Source organism: Heterocephalus glaber, unplaced genomic scaffold (genome assembly GCF_053883595.1).
Source record: "Heterocephalus glaber isolate CG9 unplaced genomic scaffold, H.glaber_assembly_v1.0 deba00001587, whole genome shotgun sequence".
Classification (NCBI taxonomy): Eukaryota; Metazoa; Chordata; class Mammalia; order Rodentia; family Bathyergidae; genus Heterocephalus; species Heterocephalus glaber.
The window spans coordinates 4281401-4292238 of record NW_028258365.1 but is presented as its reverse complement, the minus strand read 5'-3'; the positions used below and the strand labels follow the sequence as shown (position 1 = coordinate 4292238).

The following is a 10838-nucleotide window of genomic DNA, read 5'->3' as shown; positions in this document are numbered from 1 at the left end:
AGTATTAAATGGGTGAAGGATCATCCTGAAGCCTTTCTGGAATTTTGGCAGTAGAAGAAGGTAGATTATGTGGGATCCTCAGCGAACTGAACTCATGCATTAAAAATGCATAAAAAGCAAGAATAGACAATGAGGAGTTCCTTAGAAAGTAACCTTTACTTTTCATGGTCTTTTATGCTAAAATGATAACATGTAAAAACAAAGCACGTAATGACGTATCATGTCTGTAAGGGTGTGATAAAGGCTAACTAAAGGTAATTAAAATCAGATTGATCAAAGGCTCAAGAGAGAAAAGGATAATAAAAATACCAAAAAATCATTTTGAGGTGGTTGAAATCTTTTAAAAAAAAAAAAAAGTATGGAACGCTTCACGAATTTGCACGTCATCCTTGCGCAGGGCCATGCTAATCTTCTCTGTATCGTTCCAATTTTAGTGTATGTGCTGCTGAAGCAAGCACTGAAATCTTACTATTTTTCAGGTGTGCTTAAACACTTTACATTTGTCGTCTCATGTAACCCTCACAATAATCCTTAGAAAGAAATATTTCCATTTTACAAGTGAGCAGATTGAGATTGAGAGAGATGCAGTGTCATACCAAAGGCCACATAGTTGGTCCCTGGTGAAGTGCAGGTTCACATCCCACCTCCAGAGACCTCAGTGAGCTGGGATGTGGCCTCTGAAATGCTGTCTACTGATTACTTTCTCCAAAAATGTTTTCTGGAAATCAGACTCCTGTCATTTTGAGATCCAGAGTCACTTCCCCCAAGTCATTTGCATTTAAGACAAATGACTTCACTTACTAGTTTGTGAATATATTTTAATCCCGAGTAAACCAGTGGTATGTTTATTTCTAAATAGATGCTTCCTCATTTAGCCATTCCTATGCCTTTATGATTTTTCATGTTCTTCTGTACAGTTAACTCCATTTATTTTTACTCTAGTTTCTTCCGAAGTTGTAATGTTCATGAAGTCATATGTTTGATGTGTGATTTGCATTTTTCTAATAGATATTGAACATACGTGAATAGTAAATATATCTAGTTCTGCGGTGGTTCACATTCCACCATTTGGGAAATACTGGTTTTGTGTTTATAAATGAAGAGAATTGAAATGCCCCCTATCCAGAGTTGGCTCTCTCACCATCCCTGCTCCCCAAAGGTTATTTTCCCTGAACTCTCAACCAACAGTGAGCAGTCTTGCCAGTGTCCAGACTTTAGAACCGTCTGCTCTCTCCTGGTAGAATCGCCATCAAGTAAGCCAGACAGGCCTAGGACCTTGCCATTTCCCTTTACCCTTCTCTAACTTCTATCTTCCCTCATCTAAGGTCCTCCCTTTACCCCCTCCCCCCAGGCTGCTGCCTCCCTCCCAACCTAAGCAGAACCCCTGCTCAGAATTGGCACAATTCCTTTCACATCTTCAAGTTTTTGTCCTCACTGAGCCACTTCTTCCAGCATCCAGTACAATTGGACTGTCTGATCTTCATGCCGAGTGTGGAATTAATAAGTAAGTGGAACAAGTAGAATGCCTTCTGGAGGCCATCACATAGCTCCAAAGGTGCAACTCCAGGTATATGGGGAGCCTCAGGTGAGACAGTCCTTCAGTGTCTTTCAGGTCAGCACAGCAGGTGTGAGCGGCCACCAGTTCTATGTGTTGTTTGATTTTTCATCTTCCGGGTATCCCAAGACCTTCACATAACATGGCTGCACATGCAATTTCAGGTCTGGGATATCCCTGAAGGACTGGTATAGATTACTTCTTCTATTATAAAGGTTCCCATTTTTATACAATATGCTCTCTTACCAATGTATCTAGAAGATATTGTACTACTACTTGCAAAAATTCATCATTTTGTTCCCTGTATTACATGTACTTTGTCATTACTGGTACTTATAAAGAGTTTTTCCAGTATTATATTACTGTCAATATGTAAAAATGAACAAGGGTAATCAAAATATATGGTGCATATTTAAATTTTTAAAAAATTACAGTACATTGCCATTAATCTCCCTCAAAGTACTCATCTTCACTTCAAGAATACTTAGTCTATCATTCTTGCCACTTTCTGAAACTTCTCTTTCACAAGTGTCTTTGTGAGGTGTGATCAACAATGCAGCAAATGCTGATGCTGAGTGCCATCCAACAGAAAGGCAGGCTCATATAGACATCGTGATGTGTCCTCATCCACTGTACAGTATACCAAATCTGGCACCATGAAACTTCTGGCTCTCCTCTAAAGTCAAATGACCTTAAATGATAAACATTTAGAATGGATTCAGGACACTGAGGCAGCTGTGATAGTGCAGCTAAAGACACTTATGAAAGAAGACTTCCAGAACTGCATCAGTTAAGCAGCAAGAATGAGGCAATGTGTGTTCAAAGTGAGGGGCAACATTTTGGGGAAGATTAATGGAAATGTGTCTTTTGCTATGATAATTCCTTAAAAATTTAAACCTTCATCATAGTTTTTGGTCACATTTCATATCTACAACCACTGAGTAAAATACCCTTTGCCTGGCTTTGTTTTGGTGATCGAAGCATCACACTTTCACTCTTGGGAGTTCTGTAGTCCTGGCTTTTATGCTTGAATACTGGAAGAATGAAAACATTTCCTTCGTGAATGTGAAAGACAGAAACTGGGACCTGCTCTAGAATAATCTGTGAAGACTGAGACAATTTCACATATAAAAAGCAAAGAAATGTTGTTGAGGAAGAGAGGAGTTAGCAAACACAGGGAAAATATGACATGGTGCTATCTGCATTCTTGATCTTCAACTTTGCCTTTATTTATGTATTTGAAGCTCAGCAGCTGCCTCCACACCTAGCCAAGGAACTGTTGATATGTTCACTCCCCCTTCTTCCTGGAGGGCTCATCTAGTCCACATGGCTTGGTTGCCTTTTTTCTTTCTTTCTGTATTTCATTGCTGCTAAAAGAACATCCACAAGGAGTGAGAGGGCTGACCAAAAAGAGTTGGAATTGGTTTAAAACATTTGACTATTTCTTGGCACCTGAGAAAGGATGAATCTTTTTATTATTAAGAATAGCAATGTTTCCCAGCACCCAGGAGGAGGCTCCCTGCCTGCCATTCCACCACTCCCAGGGCAGAGGAGGTGAGCCAATTCCAGCACCCAAGAGGAGGCTCCCTGGCTGCCATTCCACCACTTCTAGGGCAGCAGAGATGAGCCACATGGGTGCCAGCAGCACCCCCACCCCCATGGAAATGAGAAGACATGTAAACAAGCCTCAAAAACAGACTTCCAGTTCACTTACAGCAACCCCAAAGGGAAATGAGATGGAACAATCTTATGCTCAACCACCTGGACTCCCTGAACTGGCAACAAAAGAGGATCTGGAAAAAATGAAATCAGAAATAATTTCTCACATAACAGCAGAGATTGTGTCCATAGTGCAAGGCATGATTAATAAATCTAGAGAAGACACAGATGAAAAAATAGAGGAATGAGGAACATGATGGAATCCCAACATAGGAAAAAAATAGAATCCATAAAACAGATGCAAATAGATTTCCAGGAGATTAAAAACTCCATCAAAAGTCTACGCAGCAGGATGAACCAATATGAGGACAGAATTTCAGATACAGAAGATAAGATTGCAATTAGTGACCAAGAAAAGAAAAATTGCTTTAAAATTGTAAGGGACCATGAGAAATCAATACAACAGCCGCTAGACAATGCAAAGAAGAATAACATACGACTGATCAGAGTCAATGAAGAAAGAGGAGAGAGTGCAGATGACATAAAAAAACTGTTCACAGAAGTGATGGCAGAAAACTTCCCAAGCAGGGGAAAAGAACTTGACATACAGATAAGTGAGGCATGTAGGACTCCAACTAACTGTGATAAAAAAAAAATCTACACATAAGCATATAATAGTTAGGATTCCAGAAACCCAACAGAAGAACAAAATTCTACAAGCAGTGAGAGAAAAGAAACAAGTCACATACAAAGGAAAGCCCATCAGAATCACACCAGACTTCTCAGTACAAACCCTCAAGGCAAGAAGAACTTGGAGTGATGTATTTCAAGCCCTAAAGGAAAACAGCCTCCAACCCAGATTGATGTACCCTGCAAAACTATCTTTCAAAATTGATGGAGAAATAAGATACTTTCATGACAAAGAGCACCTTAGGAACTTCATGGATACCAAACCAGCACTCCAAAAAATTTTAGACAATATCCTAGGAAAAGATAATGAGGATCACAACCCCAAGAAGCCCAGCAGAATGAATCCGTTGAGAGTGACAAACTAAACGCAAAAGGGGAGAATCCAACAAAAAGAAAAGGTCATGACAAGGCTTTTAAAACTTTTGACTTCATCTCCCCAATGAGTGTATAATTCAATCTTATTATTGTACTGATTAGTATTTTTCTTATTCTAGAGTTGCACACATTTCCTTGTGCTATACTGGCTATTTACCATTTTATGTCTACTTTTTAATTGGGTTGTCTATTAATGAGCTCTAAGAATTCTTTATATATTCTGCTCATAGGTTATATGCATTGTAAATATGGTCTGTTTAAGGACTACTTTTCATTTTAACGTTGTCATTTGAAGTTCTAAATTTTGATGGAACTCATTTATCAATTTTTTCTTTTATACATCATGTTTTTTGTATCCTAGGAAGTTCTTGCCTACCCTAAATTCATAAACATTTTCCCTTAGAATTTCTTCTTAAAGTTTTATGGTTTTAGTCTTTCATATTTAGGTTCATAGATCCTTTCAAGTTATTTTTATGTATGGAAATAAAGGGTTGAGGTTAATTTTTTATATGTGGATACCAGGTGTTCTAGTGCCATTTGCTGAAAATACTATCTTTTCCTCTGCTCTTGAATTGAGTTCATATTCTATAAAATGTTAATGTTAAATAATCTTTCAAAACTCAGTGGACCATATATGTGTGGTTCTATTTCTAGATTCTCTGTTTTATTCCAATGATCTATATGTCTTTCCTTACACCAACACTGCCTTGATTACTGTAGCTTTAGAGAAAGTCTTAAATTTAGGTACTAAACATCTTCCAACACTGTTTTTTTCTTTTTCTTTTTACTTTTCTAGGTCCTTTGTACTCCTACATAACTTTTAAATTTCAATATCCAATTCTTCATTTATAGCAAGTATATTCAGACCTGAATTTTTATATATACCTTATGTTTTCTGATCCTGCTAAATTCAAGTACAAGTTCTAGAGGCTCCTAGAGATTTCTTAGCATTTTCTCTGTAGATGATCATTTCATCTACATATAAAGATTTTGCTTCTACCTTCCCAATGCTATACTAATTGTGTCATTTTATTGCCAGACTATTTTGGTTTAGGCCTATGTTTCAAAATTTAATGGACAGATGAAGAGTAGGCATATCTGTCCCTGTTCCGCACCTTAGGGAGAAACCATTGTATCTTCTCCATTCATATAAGGTGTTTTTGCTGGAAGTATGGACTACATGTCTTTGATCTGTTGAGAAGTTTCTGTTTTACTGGTAGTCTCCTGATAGATTTTACCATGAACAGCTGTAGAATTTAGTCCAATACTTTTTCTCCAACTAGTGACAGGATCATATGGCTTTTTCCTTTCCTCTGTTAAAATGATGACTTTTGGAGGTCGATCTTCCAATGCTGAACCAACACTGCCATCCTTATAATAAAACCACTTTCTACATCCTGCCAGATCTGACTTCTAAGAGTTTGTTTTGTTAAACAAATTTCTATCTATGTTCATACTTTTTCTTCTATTATCTTTATCCAGTTTTAGGATTAGCACAATATTGAGTTCCTAAAATGTGGGGAGAAGCGTTCCTTCTTTTTTCTGCTTTAAATGTTTGATATAATTTATCAGTTAAAATGTATATGAGCCTGCTGTTGTCATATAGGTAGGTTTTCAAGCTAGGAATATACTTTCTTTAATAGGTGCTATTCAAATTTTATATTTCTCCCAGAGTTAGTTTCATTAATTAGTCTTCCAAAGTACTTCTTAGAAGTTTTCAAATTTATTTCAAAACAGATTTGTGTAATATGCTTTCTATATCCTTTTAAATTCTGTACAATCTGTGGCAATGTCTCCTAGATCTTGATATTGTAATTTTAAAAATGCATAATTGATATTGTGTAATAGGAAGTAAAGGTCTAAAGGAGCAGGGGAAGTGGGAGGGGTAGGAGAAAGGAAAGAAGGGAAAATAAAAAATATGAGAAAAGGGAAAACATGGAAACAAGATCTTTGCAAATAGGGAAGGGAGCACAGGGGAAGGGGAAAAAAATAAGAACCAAGATACTCATGTAAATGTACAAGATCCCAATGATGAATGTAACTGTATTATACCTAAAATGTACCAATAAACTTAATGGGCAAAAAAAAAAAGAAAAAGAATAGTAATGTTCTCAGTGCTCCCTGCACATGCTGTCAGAAGCAGCTGTTTGTCCTGGGAGCCACTGTACAACTGAGGGAACACTCTGAATGTGTCCTCTCAACTTTTCGCCGAAAAACTCAGAAATATTCTATCCGATTTTCCTCTCCTAGTTAACGATGGGTGTGTTGGGAATTATGTAACTTGCTCAGGCTATTCTTATACTAAATATAAAAGGGCCACTTCTCAGTATGAGTTGATTCTCTTCCCTCAGTTACCAATTTGGGAAAATATTGACAAAACACATGTCTTTATCTCTAAAGTCCACTGTCTCAAAATTACACATTTATGTCTGAAGTATGAAGCACTGTCATCTATTAAACTAAATGATAATTGACATGTCTGGGTCCACATTCTTCATGAATACAACCCTAACCAAAACCCTTACATAATGCTTATATACAAACATCATACTTCCCATCCAAGGCAAGACTCCTAAAAGTTTGAGTAAATACAGGTTTCCAACATATTGAAATTAATAAGGAATAATTCAACTCAAATTCTAGTAAGTCTAAAATCAACAAAAACGATTTCTTCTTATTGGTTTCTACTATGATATCTGCTGCAATCATGGCTTCCCACCAACACAAGCTGTTGCATTAGAGGTCTTCCCAGATGTTAATTTGGAAAGCCATAAATTCGCTTTTGTTGTCTTCCTCTTCTAAGTATGAAGATGCTGGTATCTTCTGTGTTCATATCTTATTCCTGGCACCACGGTGGCCTCTTCAGACCTAGAGATCAAGTGTCTACCTGGTCAGTTCTTTGTGGAAACAAGTGCTGGAATGCAGCCAGTGGGTATGGTTGGCTGAATGGTGGTACAGGGACAGGATATAGAAACATGACATTGGTCTCTCCATATCCTCATAGCAAGGCCTATTCTCCTCTAGCTCTATCTTAGCAGGCTTACCACAAAGACAGCACTGGTGAGTAAACCATACAAAAGCCATAGGCCTTCTTCAGTTTGTTTCTGCCATAAGCACCCACTGAAAGTGAAGGAAACAAGCAGCATCCATTGCTAAGCCACCCTTTATTCCTAAACAACATGAACATTGCTTTTGGACGAAGTATTAGAACACTGATCTGGATTTTACCCATTGTGCCTCAGCTTTGAGTTGACCCTTTTCAGTTATTTACAACTCCTTGGTGCAACTGGAGAAAGGAGGATATTTGGGGTATTTCTTTGATCCCACTTCATTTACTAGGAAAGTCCCAGAAAAACTGGTGTTCCTTGATTGGATCTCAAGAATGTATCTGCATCTTGCCCTAGAATTGTGCTTCTCAAAGGATGAGCCACCTAGAGTGCATGTTTGTTAAAAATAAAGACTCCTAGACACACCAAGATATGCTGATCCAGAATATTTAACAAGAAGGCTTGGAGTCTTGCCATTTTAACAGTCTTCAAGGCAATTTTTTGGCACACTGAGGTCTGAAGAAAAGTCCAATAAGGAGTAGTCTGAAGAAACTGGTTCGAGTCCAAGGAATTCAGTGAATGTAATCTGTTTTTACAGGGGAATGAAGATGCCTTGAAAAGCTCCAGATCCCCATAATTTAGGACAAGAGCTAGGTGACTAAAATCTTTCAGTTAGTCATGCCACTTAAAAAACTTCAATAATCCAATATTTCCTAATTAAATAAGCCTATCTCTTTCAATTTGTAACTTTCTCTGGTGGATTCCAGGAGGAAACATCAGGCAATTACATTTTGTTATGAATTAGTCTGATTAGCTTTATTTATTTTAGCAAGAGAATGAGCTTAAAAAAACATGAAAGAACAGGAATTCTGTTGGGGGACAAAGAAAAAGCTATGGAATATAAATATATGATCAGATATTTTCACTTTCTGATTTTCTACTCCAAATATTTTGCCAGGTTTATTGTTGTGTTTTGGTGGTGGGGATCGAACTCAGGACCTTGCACTTGCCAGGCAGGTGCAGCACCACTGAGCTACATCCCTGGCCCAGGTTTATTAATTAATTTATTTATTCTTTATTTACTCAACAAATGAAACTATGTACTGTTTGTATGTTTATTATGCAAAAACAAATGCTTAGACAGCAACTATGACCCAGGCCCTAGTGCTAAGAACATAGAGGCAAGCAAGGCAGAGGTGTCTGTTTTCAAGGAACTTCTTTCTTTCCCTATGAGGAAATAGGCAATAAGTGAGTTAAGACTAAATAAAAATCTAACATCAGAGAGTGATAACTGCTAGGGAGGAAATGAAGCAGAATGATACAGTGGTAACTAGGCTGAGCTCAGTGGCAGGTAAGCCCCTTTGTGTGAGACAGTCTAGGAAGGCCTGAGTTATCTGGTGACATTTTGGCCTAGTTCTGAAAAGCTGAAAGGTCTTAAGAACAAAACCAAGATTCCTCTGAAAGAGCAGAAATTCTACTTTAAGACTTCAACCTCAGCTCCTGCCAAAGAATTTCCAGGCCAGCAGCCTGATGTGAAATTTTAGACTGCCACTCCATCGACAATCACGCAACAAATTCCTTGGAGCAATTGTCATATCTACACACAAGCATACTGTATACTCACACGCATATATGAATTTCTTTATATTATAGATGATATATATATCATATCTATTCTTTATATTCCTTTATATTATATACGATTTTTCATTATGTTGTCTGTGGTCTATGTCATGAAATATATTTTTATTATATATATATTTGTTTATTTATCCTACTGGCTCTGCTCCTCTTTCTTTATGTCTTAGCAAAAGCCAGGTGGAAGGCATGTGGTAGGGGCTTGATGCTAAGAAAGGAGGAGAATCCCACATCCATGAGGCTCATGTTCCTGCCTTAGAGGACGGGGCAGGCTTGCAAGATGAGGCAAGGTGCCTGGTCCAGTAGTGCAAACACCAGCTCTCAGGTAGGAGGCAAATCCTTATTTCCAAGAGACCCAGAGATGCTCTCTAGCCATGCTTTAAAGATCACACCTATGCCCACACTTCTAAACTCACCTTCTTCTGCATCCTTCATCTGCAGAACTATGTGAGGGACAAGGGGCACAAGCAGCCCCCAGTAGATCATGTTGGACTAAACTCTTTGGAATGCCAAGTCTATGCTCATTTTAGTTTATTCATACCCAGACTCCACTCCCCTATCTGTTCCTATAATTACATTTTTTTCTTGCAAAACTGGAGTTTTCCTGGTTGAAGAAAAGAAAATCCATAAGATTTCTTCTTGTAAAGAATCTGCTTATAGCAGATTGAACTAACACTCAGAGCTCCATTTTATTACCTCATTATATAATAACCTCAGAATCCAGAAGTAACTTGTCAGGTGTTATTTCCTATGCCTACTCTACACCACACTCCATTAAAAACTCACCTTTTGAAATGAAGTTGGACCAAAGACATATGTCATCTTTGCTTGGTACACCTGTTAGGTACCCCAAAGTGCTGATACTATAGAAATATTAGAAACAAAGAAGTACCATAGGTCAGCAATTATTTGTCCAGCCAAGGTAATTAATCTTATCAAAAACCAAGTATAGTGTCTATTCCAAGAGTTCTACTGCATCCTTAAGTAGATGAGGTCATTAAGTTTTTCAGCATTTAAGGGTTCAGAAATTGTTAGAGTTGGCAACAATAATAGAAAATAAAGGCTGATTTTCAAAGATCATCCTATCAAACAGTGGTTCCCTCCTTCAAAGAATCTCATTGCATCACACTATCACCTTTAGATTTTATGTGGAGATGTGTTTTGGGCATCACTTTTATACTTAAGAGTTTAATGTAAGGTTTACATAAGAAAAGTACAAAAGGATTTGGAACTGACTTCTGGAAATCATCCAGAACCCAACTTGTATTGTGTCCCACAGCATTTATCTGTTTAGCAAGCTCTATGGCTAGTAAATGGCAGAAAAAGAATTGGAACCCTCTTAGCTCAGGTTCAAAGCCCACACTCATGTTTTTTTTGTTGTTTTTTTTTTGGTACTGGGGATCAAACTCATGTCCTTGCACTTGTGCAGCAGGCAGCAAAACCACTGAGCTAAATCCCCGGCCCATCACACTCATGTTTTTTATTCACCTATTGTCCTAGTTACTTTTCTTGTTGCTGAGACAAAATACCCAATACCCAGAGTTAAAGGAGGAAAGATTTATTTGGCTCACAGTTTGTAGAGGTTTTAGATCATAGCTGGCTGGCTCCAAGGCAGGATAGCATGGCAGAGGGGCATCACAGAGAAGAAACAGTTCATGGAAGGCAGAAGGCAGAAGGCAGCAAGCAGCAAGCAATAAGTAATAAGCTATGACCCTCTTTCTGTCTCTTATATCTTATCCAGGCTACCTGCCCTTCAGGTGGGTAGCACTCACACCCAGGGTGGAGCACCCTTAATCTGACCGAGAACTATTCCAAACCAATCAGTGATTAATTTACTAATCACACACCCTTGATCCCAGCATCACACACTCTAG

General features: G+C 38.0%; 1 non-coding gene across 1 annotated transcript; it reads right to left on the bottom strand.

Annotated features, from left to right (window-relative positions):
* Positions 1-352: 352 nt before the first annotated feature.
* Positions 353-458, bottom strand: LOC147823372 (U6 spliceosomal RNA). The gene has a single exon (XR_015443996.1). It is a non-coding gene; the product is annotated as a U6 spliceosomal RNA (small nuclear RNA).
* Between the last annotated feature and the right edge of the window lie 10380 nt (positions 459-10838).